Source organism: Vigna unguiculata, chromosome 5, assembly GCF_037176805.1.
Source record: "Vigna unguiculata cultivar grain cowpea cultivar isolate G323 ecotype 2 chromosome 5, ASM3717680v1, whole genome shotgun sequence".
In the NCBI taxonomy this organism is placed as follows: domain Eukaryota; kingdom Viridiplantae; phylum Streptophyta; class Magnoliopsida; order Fabales; family Fabaceae; genus Vigna; species Vigna unguiculata.
Genome location: NC_140796.1, coordinates 16,779,522 through 16,795,159, shown reverse-complemented (window position 1 = coordinate 16,795,159; position 15,638 = coordinate 16,779,522). Strand labels below are relative to the sequence as shown.

The 15,638-nt window shown below is 32.7% G+C and overlaps 1 pseudogene across 1 annotated transcript; it reads left to right on the top strand.

The window, feature by feature from the left end:
• Positions 1-10,528: 10,528 nt before the first annotated feature.
• Positions 10,529-14,971, top strand: LOC114184411 (uncharacterized; annotated as a pseudogene). The gene is made up of 10 exons (XR_014995068.1): positions 10,529-10,649; positions 10,711-10,830; positions 10,909-11,142; positions 11,213-11,356; positions 11,719-11,960; positions 12,039-12,245; positions 12,312-12,405; positions 12,488-12,589; positions 12,672-12,890; positions 14,722-14,971. The product of XR_014995068.1 is annotated as an uncharacterized LOC114184411 (transcript).
• Positions 14,972-15,638: the final 667 nt, after the last annotated feature.

Sequence of the window (15,638 nt, the reverse complement as noted above, 5' to 3'; positions counted from 1 at the left end):
TCATCATTGACTCCAAGGAGGAAACATCTCTTACTCTTGTCATCCAACATGATCCACTGACGATCTAGAATGGACACGAATTAGACGTTTAAACACCCGAAAATAGTCAATAGATGGCTTCACTCCGCTCCATACTTCTTCAGGGGTTTTGTCTTACACTACTGTTGTGTGAATTTTGTTGAGAATGTGACCCCATCTTGTTGCCTCTGGCCAAAATATTTTTGGAACATGTCTTTTCATCAACATAGCCTGGACCATATTCATTACGATTATGTTTTTCCTCTCAACAACTCCATTCTAGTGAGGAGTATAAGTTGCAGTCAATTGTCTTTGTGTGCCATGAGTTTTACAAAATTCTTCAAACACATTGGAAGTAAATTCTCCCCCTTTATATGTTTGTAAAGAGATAAAGATTTCTCCAACCTCCTTTTCTACCAATGCTTTGAAACTTTTAAAACAGGAAAAAACTTTTGACTTCTCACTTAAAAAAATATATCCAAGTTTTATATGATAAATCATCAATAAAACTTAGGAAAAATTTCTTATTACTAGTTGATGTAGACTGAATAGGCCCGAATAGATCAACATGAACACATTATAGTTTCTTTGATGCTCTCCATAGTCTTTTCCATGACATTGCATTTCGGTGTTGTTTTCCAACTATGCAATGTGTGCACATATCTCAATCGGTTGTGATAGAAGGTAACTTGTCCACCATTTGTTTAGAGACAAATGTTTTTAAACCATCATAGCTTAAATGACCTAGTCGATTGTGCTACAATTGGGATCACACCCTAATTCCACCCGAAGACATGTTGTGTTTGTTGATGCCATACTGGATTTCAATACAAACATCATGCTACCACTCATATTCACTTTCCATAATCGGCCCTCTTTTAGGACGAACAACATTACACTTGTTGTTCTAAGTTGTTATAGTCAATCCCTTCTTTTGAAGTTGTCCTATAGTCAATAAGTTATTCTTGAGTTTAGAAACATAATATACATGTGAGATTATATATGTGATACCATTCACAACCATCTGAGCATCGCCTTTCCTAATCACAACAATGCATGTATCATTCCCATGTTTTACTTTGTGGTGAAATTTCTCTTCTAGTTGTGAGAACCAATTTTTATTACCACTCATGTGTTTATTGCATCTAGAGTTTAAAACCCACCCATTCTTCTTCCTCTCCTTGAGATCTACAAAAGCCATTAACTAGAGTTCATCCTTTTGTCCTACTACATCTTCTACTTCAACATAATTTGCTTCCTTTTCCCACATAGAACACTAATATTTAAAGTGCCCAAGTTTGTGACATTTAAAGCATTCAACATCAGCTTTGCTGAATGCTTGACTTTCCCTTCCTCTGTGTTGAGAAGACCCTATACTTCTTCTTCTTCGTCTGCCTCTCCTACTTCTCTCATCTATTACAATTTGCATGACATGTTCTTCTTCTGTAACAAGCACCATTCTCTGCTTGTGAACTAGTAGGCTACGAGTTTGTCTATTGTCATGGCATCCATGTTGTTGGATTCTTCAATAGAGCACACAACATAGTTAAACATTATTGTCATTAACCATAGGATTTGTTGCAGTTAGGACATTCACCTTCATGTTTTCATTGTATGCTTTCATACTTTTAGCAATCCTCAAGGTCCAAGCAATGCACGAGTTTATTGATTCTCCCTCCTTCATTTGCAGTAACTCAAAGTCCTTGCACAAGGCTTCTAACTGTGCTGTTTTAACCTGAGTTGAGCTCTGAAACTTTTGCTTCATTGAGTCCCATATGTTTTTGGACGTTTCATCATTTAGAATAGTGTCTAAAATTTCTCTATCAATTACTTGATAGAGATAATTCTTTATCTTCATATCCTTCAACTTTTATTCCTCTATTAACTTGAGTTCCGCTTCTGTTGTGCTGACTTTGTCTTTGACATTTGTAATTCCATGTTCTAGCAAATGCCAAAATTCCTTTGATCGAAGAAAGTTCTCCATCAACTTTCCCAATGATCATAGTATAGTATTGCCTATCAAATTTAGGAATTGTTGGTTGCACATACTTGATGGATTCTGCCATTGCTACAAGACGTTTCCAAACACTCACATTCAATTATGTTTCTCTCACTCTCACTTGATATGTAGTTCATACCCTTGCCATTTTTCTCTACTCTCACCTAGTTTTTTGTTCAAGTCCTTGTATCTGATTCCAAATTGTGAATACAACAAGATATTTTGTATATTTTGCATTTTGTTATTCAATACTGAAATGCATTTGAACATTATACTCTAGCAAAACCATAAAAAAATGTCTCAATCCCACTATTTTCACCCAGGAAAATGTGAGTTGATAACTACCTAGATCATGAGCTAAATTTTAGTTCACCTCTTAAATTCTCTCTCCTTTTCTCTTCTTTGCAACGTAAGTGGAGGCTCTTCTCAACATCTGCAACTCTCTTCTTCCCCACATCCGTAACCATCCCCTCGAGACATGTAATTTATTTTTAATTTGTAGTTTATCATGTTTAACTATAGGTTAATAATAGAACTTACACCCATTATTTTGCTAGAAATGCACTATCTTTGTTGCCTTTGTTGTTATGCACTACTTGAACCATTAATTTGTTGGTTGTGGTTGATTTTTTTTTTTTGCAGTTAATACCAGACGTCAACATCCGGTTGGCACTTGAATTTTTTTCCTCTTATGGAAGTGGGCAACCAGTATGGGGATGATTTTTTTTCTTTTTCAGATGTCAACAACTGGTGTGTTGCATTTTTCTAAGGATGTCGACATCCGTTGCCTTTTTTTTCCTATTTTCCCTTTGAACTGGATCACCACATCCAGTTATGGTTTTGAAATTAATTTTCTCTTACGATTGTCGATAGTCAAAATGTGTTATTAAGAAATTAGTTTGTTTTAAAAAAAAATAAAAAAACAAATTAATAACTCAATATTTTTAATACAAGAAAAACATATTACAAATGTTATATGACCATTTTAATTAGTTTATGTATGCATGCAACTATTCATGCATATTACTTTGTGGCCATTGGGGTTGAGAATTTTGCTGGTCCAAGAAACATCAACCAGTAGCTGTAAGGGTTCAAGCAAACAAATCCATTTTCTACATATGTTTAATACATGGGTATAAGAACATCAAGCAGAGGCTGTTTTTCAGAAGTCACTGTCATGGTGAGAAAGCCATTGAAAAACCACCAATTCATTGTGACTCCTCAACATAGAAAGGAGTAGCAACAACCGTAGGAATAATGATCCAAGGAGGCTCCATTATGGCAAATCATAGAGTAAAGTTTGATAACAAGGTGTTCATGGCGTGGGATCAAGACACCCGATGCAAAATCTGCGAGGCAATTACTAAATATTGGATATCGACATCCGACAAGCATATTAACCGGAAGTCAACATCTAGTTCACAACAAACATGACATTCGTTTTCTTATTACACCAGATGATAACATCCCACTTACGTACATACCGGGTGTCCACATCTGGTATTTATTATAATTAAAAAAAATTAAATGCATATCGGACGTCGACATCCAATATCTATAAACCGGATATCAACATCCGATATCTAGGTGTACCAGATGTCGACAACCGGTATTCGGCATTGACTGACAAATTTTATTGATTAAACGTATATGAAGAATGCACGAAGAACATAATGAACAACACATGATCTCAAGAATACAACACCTATAGCTATGCATGCAATGGAAAAAAATGTGCAGTGGAAATAAAACATATGCAATCAAATCGTGAAAAAATTTGGAGGTGTAGGGTTTTAGTTAAAAAACATGGGACGAACAATAATTTTTTTAATTATCCTCATCTAGTTTGGTTAGTAGGGACATAAATGTAATCAATGCACACACTTGAAAGTATAAGAGAACTATTTGGAGGTGCAGGAGAACCCCTAAATATGATGTTTCCATCTCACATCAACTCATTCATAGTCATTGGAGAGGCGGTGGTGATGGTTGCCTTAAACCCGTAAGGGCAACTTTGACATTTCATGTACTCAATGGAGGTGCAGGGAGAAAAAAATGGAACTGTAGAAAATAAAACTTTTGGATAAATAGGTTAATTTTGACACGTTCAACGTGTAAAGATTTTTATCAAATAGAATTATGCTAAAAGTGGATTTTAAATAACGCAGTTATCTAAAAAAAATTATAGTTTGTATAATTTTAATAAGTGTAAGCAATGTTTACACTTGACTGTAAATTATTTTGAAAGTTTAAATCCGCTTTTAGTTTCATTGTAAACATATAATTTTAATATCCTGTAAAATTTAAAACATTTGTTTTTTTTTTAAATTAAGCCATTTTAATCTATGATTAATATAAGGTCTAATTCACTACAAAAATATTTAATTTTACAAGAGATTAATTAGTTGAAGTTATAATAACCTCTAGTAAAATATAATATATAAGAGGTTTTAAAAATTAATATACTAGAGATTTTTTAAACAATTCATGAAAAATTTAAATTTTAATTAATTTTTTCATTTTCTTTTCTTTTGTAAGTTTTAATGTTTTAGAAACGTCTCGTCTAAAGAGGTGTCGTCGCGTGGTCGTGTTCTATTTAGCGGAGAAGATCTGTGGCATGGTCATGTTCTTCAATGGAGAAGATCGTTTAAAGGTCTTAGCAACCGTCCTCCACCACCGTTCTTCACTGTCTCATGAAACTTCTACAGGTAACGAAGATTGCTCTCCCTTGTTTCTAATTTCATTTTCATACTTCGTCTTCGATTTTTTGATTGCTTCCAATTTCGTCTTTCGATTTCCCGATTTCATCTTCCAGCATTTCAATCTCTGTTTCATTTTCATTTCATTTGCTACTGCATTCGATTTTTTCTTTCGATTTTGTCCTAATTTGGTTTCTCTTTTCGATTTTGTCACTGGCATGCGATTTTGCCACTGGCTTGCGATTTTGCCACCACCAAGTAACCGTGTCATAGCCATTGCAATTGGAGTGCGTTCGATTTTGTCACTGCGTCGCGCCATTGCTGTCAGGTTTTCTGCTCTTTCAGTATTTTCTGTTTCTGCTATTTGCATATTTCATTGCATATTTGACTGAGGGGTTCAATCTTAGTGACGATGATGCCCTGTTTGTTTCTTTAGTTTCTACTATTTGCATATTTCATTGCATATTTGACTGAGGGGTTTAACCTTGATGATGCCCTGTTTGTTTCTTCAGGGTGCTATTTGGTACATTTGTAAGTCAAAAATGACTTTTAGTTTTTTTTTTTAGATTTTTCTTTCTCAATTAGTGTGTAGAATTTGAATTTGACCAATTCATGTCTTCCGAGAAGTTTTCTTCTTTTTTGGTGGTCTTTATCTTTATCTCTTTTTTCTCGTGAAACTTACCAGTGAATACAAGACAATGTCATGGAAAATCAATCCTTTGGCCGCTGTCTAAACTTCATAGGTCTTGACTGGTAATTGTATATTAATTATTTTAAAAACCCAAAAAAGTAAAAAAAAAAAATCATTTCTTAAACTTAGCGAAACTTTATTAGATGTATTGTCTTGGATTAATAAAAGTATTCTATACTGAAAATAAATCATAACTTCATTTTTTACATATAGGCTTTTTGGTAATGGATTCTGCTGTCTTATAAAACCTGCATTTTCTAACGTATAGTTGCTACTGAACCTAGAATAAGAGTAGAGTCGCAGACATGTAGTGGTGTTTTTTGGTGGTGAAGAGATAAAACTTTATCAAAATGTTATTTAATGGTTTCCTTTCAGTTTTTTAAGGTAAATTTTGAGTTTTAGTTATTGGGGCTTCATTTAATAAATTTAGTTATAGACATGATTCCTCCAACTCGTGATTAGATGATAAAAAATTACATAAAAAACATAGGAATGGACTTTATTTAATTTCATGTTTAATAATTAGACAAAATTTGTAATAATAGCCTTTTCTTTATAGTTGATTATATATAAACATTCATATCTATTATATATTTCATAATTTTTTTGGTATTCTTGTATTAACATATTTTGAAAAAATAATATACTCCTTTTAATGATTAATATGATGTCAATAAAATATTTGTATCCCTATCAGGTAAAATTTGATTTTTGTCTTCTAAACATATATTGATTTGATTTGAAATAACTTTCTATTGATCTAGATTGTGTGTTTATAAGCTACCCCAACTAGTTTATGAAAATAGGACAGCTTAAAAATTATCATTTTTTTAAGTTTTCATTTTTTCATTACTGATTAATTTAAAACATATTTTATTTTTAGTTCAAAAATTTAAATAACACATTGTGTAATTTTATCCTTTTTCATTAACTAATATTTTCAATTCAATCAACTAGCCAACCATTTTTTAGTTTCCAAGCTACCTAACTTATGACATAATTACATCTAATATATGGTTTAAGGAAACCATTAGGCAAGTACTTCACTTAAATAATTGGTGTATTTGATGAATTTTCAGTGTGGTCATTCAGTTTAGAAAATTACCTCAGATTAAATTAAATGGTTTTGGTGTATTTAGTTGAAGCAGAAGGCATGCATGCGTTCATCTTAAAGGAAACCTCCTTGCCACTAAATTGTTGACGGGAACAATGTACAACTACATTTAACGGGAACGCATGCATGCGTTCAGTGAATTGAGACTGTATTTAATCGACTGCGTCGTGTTAATGATGAACCTCATATTGTTCCATCTAATGTAAGTACATTATTCCCACAAGTTGGAAAACTAGCTGGTTCTTTTGCTTATTTCACTCTATCGGCAAAGGAAAAGTTGCAAGCACATCGTCATGTGCTAACTAACTGCACGATAGTTGACCCGTTTCTGCAGTAAGTATTTATGCATTTTTGTATAATTAGTTTTTCCTTCAACATTACATTATATATTTTATATCTTTAACATAGGGAATTTAGAGACACTTTACGAAGACAACTAAGAAGCCGCACACGATCATCCTCTATGATAGACAAGAGGGTTCATAGGGAATTTGTAGAATGGTTTTCACGTCGTGTATGTATATTTTCTCCAATAATCTTTAACTTATATATATTATTAAAATATTAAGCATGTTTCTGAATATTAAGTATTTTGTTTTATTTTGTTTTAGATAAGGAATGAATCAATTGGTATCCATTCAATTGATTTAAAATTCTTAGCTATGGGTCCGATTGATTGTGCAAAGCGATACAGTGCCTACAATGTGAATGGGTTCAAATTTCGTATATTGGAGCGTGACCTTTGGCTTAAAACACAAAATAGTGGAGTGTTTGGTACATTTGGGACAAGGAGTTATGCAAGTAGCATTGATGATCAAATGCGGTTTGGAGCTGAGCCATATTACGGTCGATTGGTGGACATAATTGAGATTAATTGCCATGGACATTTCTCAGTTGTTTTATTCAAATGTATGTGGGCTAATACAACTTCTTCTAGAGGGATTATGACTGATGACTTTGGATTTACATTAGTAAGTTTTTCACGTTTGATCCACACTGGTGATAATGATGATGATGAGCCATACATTCACGCATCAGAAGCTCAAATGGTGTATTATGTAGAGGATGAGTTGGATAAAAATTGGTGCATACATGTACATTTAAAGCCTAGAGACATGTACAACATGGGTGAAGAAGATGTTGACAATTTTCATGAATCTGAACCATTTGAGCAACAAAACTTAGAATTACTATATCCAGATGAGGATGGAAATATACAACTAGCAAGGTAATTGTCACATAACACTCTTTGAATTTCAGTTTTTGTGTAATTGAATTTCAGTTTCTGTCTAGCAACAGTCTAGTAAGGTAATTGTCACATATACTACTAGCAACTAGCAAGGATGTTTTGGTTTGTGTAATTCAATTTCAATTTCTGCATTCCAGAATCAATTCTGATTCTGATTTCGTGTTTTGGATTAGGTAGCTTTAGGATTCGTGTTTTGGAAGTCGGGTTTTGCATTCCAGAATCAATTTTGATTCAATTCTCTATTCCATAATCCAATGCTATTTCTTTCAAAGCTATTTCTTCCTGCATTGAAGTAATTTTGTATTCCAATTCTTGAACTAGCTTCAATATATTAGAAAATGCAATATGTGATTCCCCCAGTTTAGAATCTAATATTGTACATTGGCCATGCAAGTCCATATTTCACATTCTTAACTTATCATTTGTTGTTTGAAGAGTTTTAGATTCTTCAATCAATTTTTCATTTGTAGCTTGTAATTCTAAGTTGGCTACTTTGTTGATCAAAGTGTGGGAGTCCTTTGTCCAATAATGAAACTTCATATCGTTTGGAAAATCAGCTGAGCAACTTGAAGAAATTTTGGATTGCAAATAAGCAACTTCAGTTTCCAGTTCTAGCTTGGAATGCCTTAGACAGGATTTCTCCTTCCCTGGCATATTGTCAGATTTCAGCTAGTTCGTCTCTGCAGATTCAACCTGTTTATTTTTAGTCTGTGGTGGAGGATGAGACATCAATTTTGCCTGTATATTTCCCAATTCCTGACAAGAAATGCTGAATATATTTTCCTTTACATTATCATCTCTGATTTTTCTCCCAACCAACTCATCTTGAGAATTAATCTTGTACTCAAAGCAAGTTGTTTTTGTTTCTAGCTATAGAGTATACAACACACTCCTGTTTCCACCCACCAACAACACCAAAGTGTCAAAAAAATTATTCTGCATAAACTGTTTCTGTGGTTGAATTTAACACCACACGATCCTCTTATCATAGTTGAATTATTGATGAAATTTTTTTCTAAGATTAACTAAGCAACATCTAATATTGGTCAAGTCACTTAAAAGCTGTTGTCCTTTATGTTCTTTCAAATATGCTCTAATAACAACTGTCCTTAATAATTTTATTTTTGATTTCTTATCTGGATTCCTGTAATTATATGGGTTGTTGATTGTTAAACTTTTAGTGGCTGTTTGTGTTTCTTATCTGTTCTGTACTTTTCATCAACGAATGAAAATAGTGTAATTAAATAATATCTCCTTTAGAATAACTATGCCTCCTTGTGTAAGTTTGTGTAGGAATTTTAAACTAAATGTTTAAGCAGGCCAAATACTAGTATGTTCTGAAATTTCGAAAATAATCTAAACAAGCGTGCGGACAAGTTTCTTGTATGTATCTTGTTGTTCATATGCATATCCTTAATATGCTGCGAGCCATGAATGTGTCTTAAGGAAACTTTAATTGAATAACTCGTTAAAAAAAATGTTTTACAAATAATTGTTTAAATTATATTTTTCTAACTTTAACATTAGGATCAATTAGTCCCTTGTATATAATATTTGAACATAGTTGAATAAGTATTTATTTTAAGAGTTAAATATATTTTTATTATTTAAATTATAACTAGATTTTAGAAATTGTTATTGTCTTTATACTTCATTCAAGATTAAGTAGTGGGAACAACAACAAAATATTCTACTTTTGGTGCTTCTTTCCCCCTTTGTTCCTTTTATCTTCTGTGTTCGTAAATGTTTGTAAATATTTGTGTAAGTTGGATGTTATATAACCTTTTTATAAGAAAAAGTTGTTTGATTATTACTGCCATGAGAATGAAAAGTCCATAAAATTAATTAGTACCACATGTCATAGCTAAATAATGACTAAAATAGAGAAGCTTCAACCATTTGGTTGACATCCTCCAGAACAACCTTCACCTCACTCTGTAGTTTAGCCATCATCACAGAAATGTCAGAATTAAAGACAAACCATTTTACTATGTTAGAGATACTCAAAAACCTTAATGTGGTGACTCAAAAAACAAAATCATTTGTTGAAACATTGGTATTGACCTTTGAGAGTACCATCCCCAAAGAGATGCACCTTGTCCCTTGGAGGGACAAAAGACCCCACTGAGAGAGGCACCCAGCAAAGTATCCAGCAAAAAGGTTTGCAGAGATGTAAGTGAAAGGGATGTTGGCTTCTTCTATTGCTTTCCTCACAGCCATTTTATCTACAAATGTTACTCTTCCTGGTTTTAATGCATCTCCCATTCTTGCTGGGTCTAGTCCAAATTCTGAAGGCAAGAAACGCTGCAAGGAACACACCAACAATGTATTATGATATTGTTTAGTATCAGCCAGAGAGTGGAAACAAAAATTACCAATGGAGCTACTAAGAGTGTGATTCCAGTAAAATGTAACTGGTGTAATAAATAAAGAAACAGTACATGTTTAAAAGTGTAAAGCTATGTACTTAATCCAGCATAGTTGAACTAATTCTTCCGATTTTCATCATATGAAGGTAAAATAAATAACCCTTTTATATGAATGCTGATCATGCTAAAAAACAGTGCTTTAACAAAAGTATCTAATGTTACTATATGAAGTGTATTTGTCTTGTGCAGTCGGTAAGGGAATCACTCCACATGCAAATGCTCGATTAAATTGAGTTATGAGCTTCAATCAATGTGTTATGAGTTTTGACTTTACATATTACTTGATACTAACATATGTGTTTGTCTTATTTTTTGAAGACCACCTGAAGATGAAGAAAACATCAACCAAGAGTAATAGTTCGGATGTACACACCACCCATAAGTCCTCTTCTACATGGGGGCAAGTAGTTGATCACAAGTCTTCTTCATGTCATCATCCATCTAATCCAGGTAGTATGTTGAATTTAAAATTGAGCTTTATTAAATCTTCAAGAGTTTTATTGGTTGTCAGGAGTCTTCAAGAATAAATTTGCAACCTCAATTAAGTCTAAGTCAGATACACAAGTGCATATATCATTTCCTGCACCTAAGTTTACTAATTCTAGACATCTTCAACGTCCATCTACAGCAGGTTAGATATCTCAACTCTCTTACTAATTTGTTTTCCATCTATATTCAACAAATTGATTCATTTTCCAAAACTAAACAGGTTCTTCATTTCCATTTCCCCATCCACCTCCAACTACACCTCAAAGAAGTGGTGAACATGCTCCCCCTCCACCTCCACCTTCACCTGCACCCCAACCAAGTACTGAACAAGATCCCCTTCCATCTGCACCTACACCTCAACCAAGTAATGAAAATGATCCCCCTCCACCTGCACCTGCACCTCAACCAATTAATGAACATGATCCCCTTCTATCTACACCTGCACCTCAGCCAAGTAATTTACGTTTTACATATTTATGCACACTTGTTTTTTTTTTTTTTTCATTCAACTAATTTACTTTCAGGAACCTTGAAAGTGAGGATATCTTCAACTAGTACATCATATGTATATTCTGAAAGTGAAGAGGAAGAAAGTGAGGAGTCTGAGTTGCAAGAAGATCAACAGAGGCTTGTAGCACGAAAAAGAGCATGGTTTGTTGATGTTATTGGTTTGCAACTACTTAAATTATGTGCTGGAACACAATTTTAATAACCCCATGTCAGATTGAAACTTTTGTATATATGTATGTTTTCAAGCATTAAGATTTTAGTTTTTCTAAATTTTCAAGCAGTAAGTTTTCAACCATCATAGTTTTTAATCTTTTCTGAATTTTTCTAATGTCTAGTATTTTTATGTATCAAATACTAGAAACTTTGTAACTTTGTACTACAACTGTAAGTTTTGATGTCTAGTATCTAAAGCAGTAAGTTTTAATTATTGTATTTTGATGTCTACACTGAAATCTTATTTTTAATCATGCAGATTTTTAGTTAAATCTACACTATTTAATTTGTTTTTCAAACTTTATAGATGATCATGGAAAGATAAATACAAAACAGCTACGAGCCAATGATGCATGGAATTTACCTACAAATGAAAGGATTGTTGTGCAATGGAATAATGAGGGTCAACCAATTGGAGATAGTGGAGCATTATTGAATAGGTTTTTAGGTAGTGTTTCAAGAAACTCCAATGCTTTTCCTATTAGCTATTCTAGTTGGAGGAAGATTCCTAAAGATTATAAAGAAGATATACTTAAAAACGCTATTCAGGTAAGGAATGTAAAAGTTGAATTTATAATTTAATTATACCATGATTGTTGTTAATTTTAATTGTTTCATGTTTTGAAGGTTAAGTTTGATGTCCATTCTGATGTTCATGTAAACTATGTTCTTAAATCACTTAACACAAAGTGGAGAGACCATCGACAAGAATTATGGCAACAAAGGAATGATGGTACACATACTAGAGATGAATTGATCACAATGGCTCCAAAAGGAACACATAGAGACCAATGGGCTTCTTTTATTGACTATCGTCTAAATTCAAAAACAAAGGTATAATTGAAACTTTTTTTCATCAACCTTATTCATTATTATTAATTTTTATACTTTGGTGATTAGGACCATGCCCTCAAAAATAAAAAACAATAGGGCAAAGCAAACCATTGCTCACACAGATGAATGTAAGAGCCTTGCAAGGAAAATAGATGAAATGGTGATAATATTACATATCTTCAAATTAAATTTATGTTTTAATTTTTTGAATTGTGTCATAAAATTTTTCTTCAACTCTATAGGAAAAAGAGTGTGGCCAAAAGGTTAGTAGAGGAGAGGTATGGATAGCCACCCACAAGCATGCTAATGGAACATTTGTTAGTGATGAAGCAAGGGAAATTGGTGTAAGTTTGATTCTAATAAACTCTATAATTATCATCCAAAATTCACGTTATTTTAATTAGTTTCTTCTTGTGTTCTGTATAGGAAAAAATTCAATCATATGAATCAAAATTATCAACATCCCAATCAAAAGATGTATCTAACACCAATTCCTTAGCTTTTGCTTTCGGAAGTCAAGAACATTGCGGACGTGTTAGGGGTTTAGGTTTGGGACCTTGTCCATCTAAAGTATTTGGCTTCAATGCACATTCATATAGTGGGGCGTCTTCGAGTTGTCCTTCTTATACACAGTTACAAAATCAGGTTAATAATTTCTTATTTTCAATTATTGCTTTTTTTAGTTTATCTCTTCTGTATAATGATATTTTATTGCCATGAATATAGTCTTTTTTGTTGTTATATTGGGAATACAGAACCCCACTTTTAAGTTGCACAGTAGCATCCCACATGGTTACCAAAAATGTGGTGAAAGGCATGCTTTCTATTGCTGTTAAATCACCTTAAATTGCTATTGTTGTCATTGTTGTTATTGCTATCATTATTAAGACATCATTATCCTTATTTGGGTGTATGTATCACATTGTGAATGTGAAGAGTGGTTAGTGAGTGCACCTATCATTGTTAGTTCTCTCTCCCTTGTGCCTTTTATTGATATACATAAGCCTCTTCTTAATTTAACCAAAAAGTCGAGCAGTTATATGCTATCATTTTGCTTTCGCTTTATGCCTGGACAAGGCGAATTCTTAATCAAAGATCTCTGAATTCCAGATAACTTAGCTGGATTAAGACAGTTCAGAGATGGCATTAGTCAAATTCCAGATATCCTTAACAAAAGGAACTCTTAGCAAAACTCCATTAGTCAAATTAAAGGGGCTTTCAGACTCTGTTTGGAAGAATCTGCAAGTGATGGCATCTCGTATCTTGGTTGAAGCTATTACGTTTCATGAGGGCTATTACGGTCGATTCTTAATACTGATTCATATGGGTATAGGTTGTACAGTATGGTATGGTTTCGCACCAGGCGATGGTATTAATATACCTACGGAAGGATTAGCACCCCTATTTAGTCCAATAGAAAATTATGAATCCTTCTTGACTAACCCAGATGTTCATGTTCAACCAGGCTTGTTGGTGTTAGCTTAGGACTAGCAGTTGCCATCTTATTTACCCTTGGTATTAATCCAAGCTGCGGAGAAGGAATAACATAATATGAAAAACAATCATATGAACAACAAATTATTCTATATTTCATCCTTTTATCGTAACAACTCGAGCAATTTGTGCTTTATCATGTGCCTAATTATTATAATCCTAGAATATATTTATTTACAAGACAGTATTCTAAAGACCATAATTTACAATTAGAACTATCTAAGGATATACGTTATGTACATGATTCTATGAAATCTGAGAATTTTATACCTAGTCTGACTCCTTACCAATTGTCTAGCATTCAACATCAAATTGAAAAAAGTTCTTACAAGGTAGGACCGCTAGAGTATATTGATTGTTTAGAAGAAGATATGAATCAACTTTTAGATTCTACACTACCTGATTATCCGGATATCCATATTCATGTATCAGAAAAACCTGATGAACGTCTAGTGATAATAAAAGCCTCCTACTAAATGTTAGTTCTCTTTCCCTTGTGCATATTTAATGTGAATGTTAAATAAATTTGAAATTTCAACCCTTTGAACAATGATTGAAAATAATATATGGTTTATTATCTCTCACAAAAAGCATACAGGCGCACTAGAATTTATTTAATTTCGATATGTACATGATGTATTGGATCACGCACAAACAAAAGAAGATATGAACACGATGTAATATGTTTCATTATTGATGATTTTGAGTTTGATTTAAGTTTGTATTATTGTTAGGCATGTTGTAAAATGCAGACAATTTGATTAATTTGATTAGTTATGTTCTCAAACAAGTTTCTTCATTAACATCGCAAGTCAATGAAATGAAGGCAATGATGACTTTCTTTATACAAAACTATCAAGGAGAATTGCTTCATGACTTTCCTGTGTTTCATTCATCATTGATAATATTTAAATTTTAAGTATATTAATATATATTTTATACTGTGAAGAATGTTACCAATTATTATTATTTTTAATGTTAGGTATCTGATCAGGGGAGTGTTCTCAATGGAGAAACAAATGACTCAAATCAAGATTGATACAGAAGAATCTTATTAGACTTTCATTTTATTTGACTTTATAACAAGTATAACAAAGATATTGCAATATTTCACTAGTTTGAACGTTTAAACTTTATTATTTACTTTGAACTTATAGACTATGTTTCTTTTTTTTATGAATGCTATATCTAGTTATAAACAAATATCTAAATGTTAGAATTTTTTCATATCATATGTTTTATGAATTATATGCACTGAAAAAGTATAATAAATAAAATTAAGGGAATTTGAAAAGTAAAAACATTAATAAATAATAAATTGTATTGTAGAGGTAAAAAATGAACTTTCAGTACTATTATACGGTATAAAGGATTTAAAACTACATACAAGAAATGGGTACTAGGGTTACAAAATCGCAGTGAATACCAAGGGTTCTAAAACCACTGGTAATTACTAGGGATTTTAAAACCTCAGATAAATACCAGGGATTACTAGGGGTTTCATACCGTCGATAATTACTAGGGGTTTTAAAATCGCCGGTAATTACTAGGGGTTTTGAAACCGCTGGTAATTATCAGGGTTTTGAAACTGTCGGTAATTACCAGGGGTTTAAAACTGCTGGTAATTACCAGGGGTTTAAAACCGCCGGTAATTACTAGGGGTTTGAAACTGTCGGTAAATACCGGGGGTTTCAAAACCGCCTGTAAGTACTGTTTTACCAGGGGTTAGTGAAAACTGTCGGTAATTCGTTAATGATGCTGATTTTTTTTAGGGGAAAAATAAACCGTCGGAAACTCCTTTAACGGGAGTTAAAATCCCCGGAAATGCCATAAATAACCTCTAGTAAAAATTATTTTTGTTATAATGATTATTAACAGAACAAATATTGACGTGTTCGT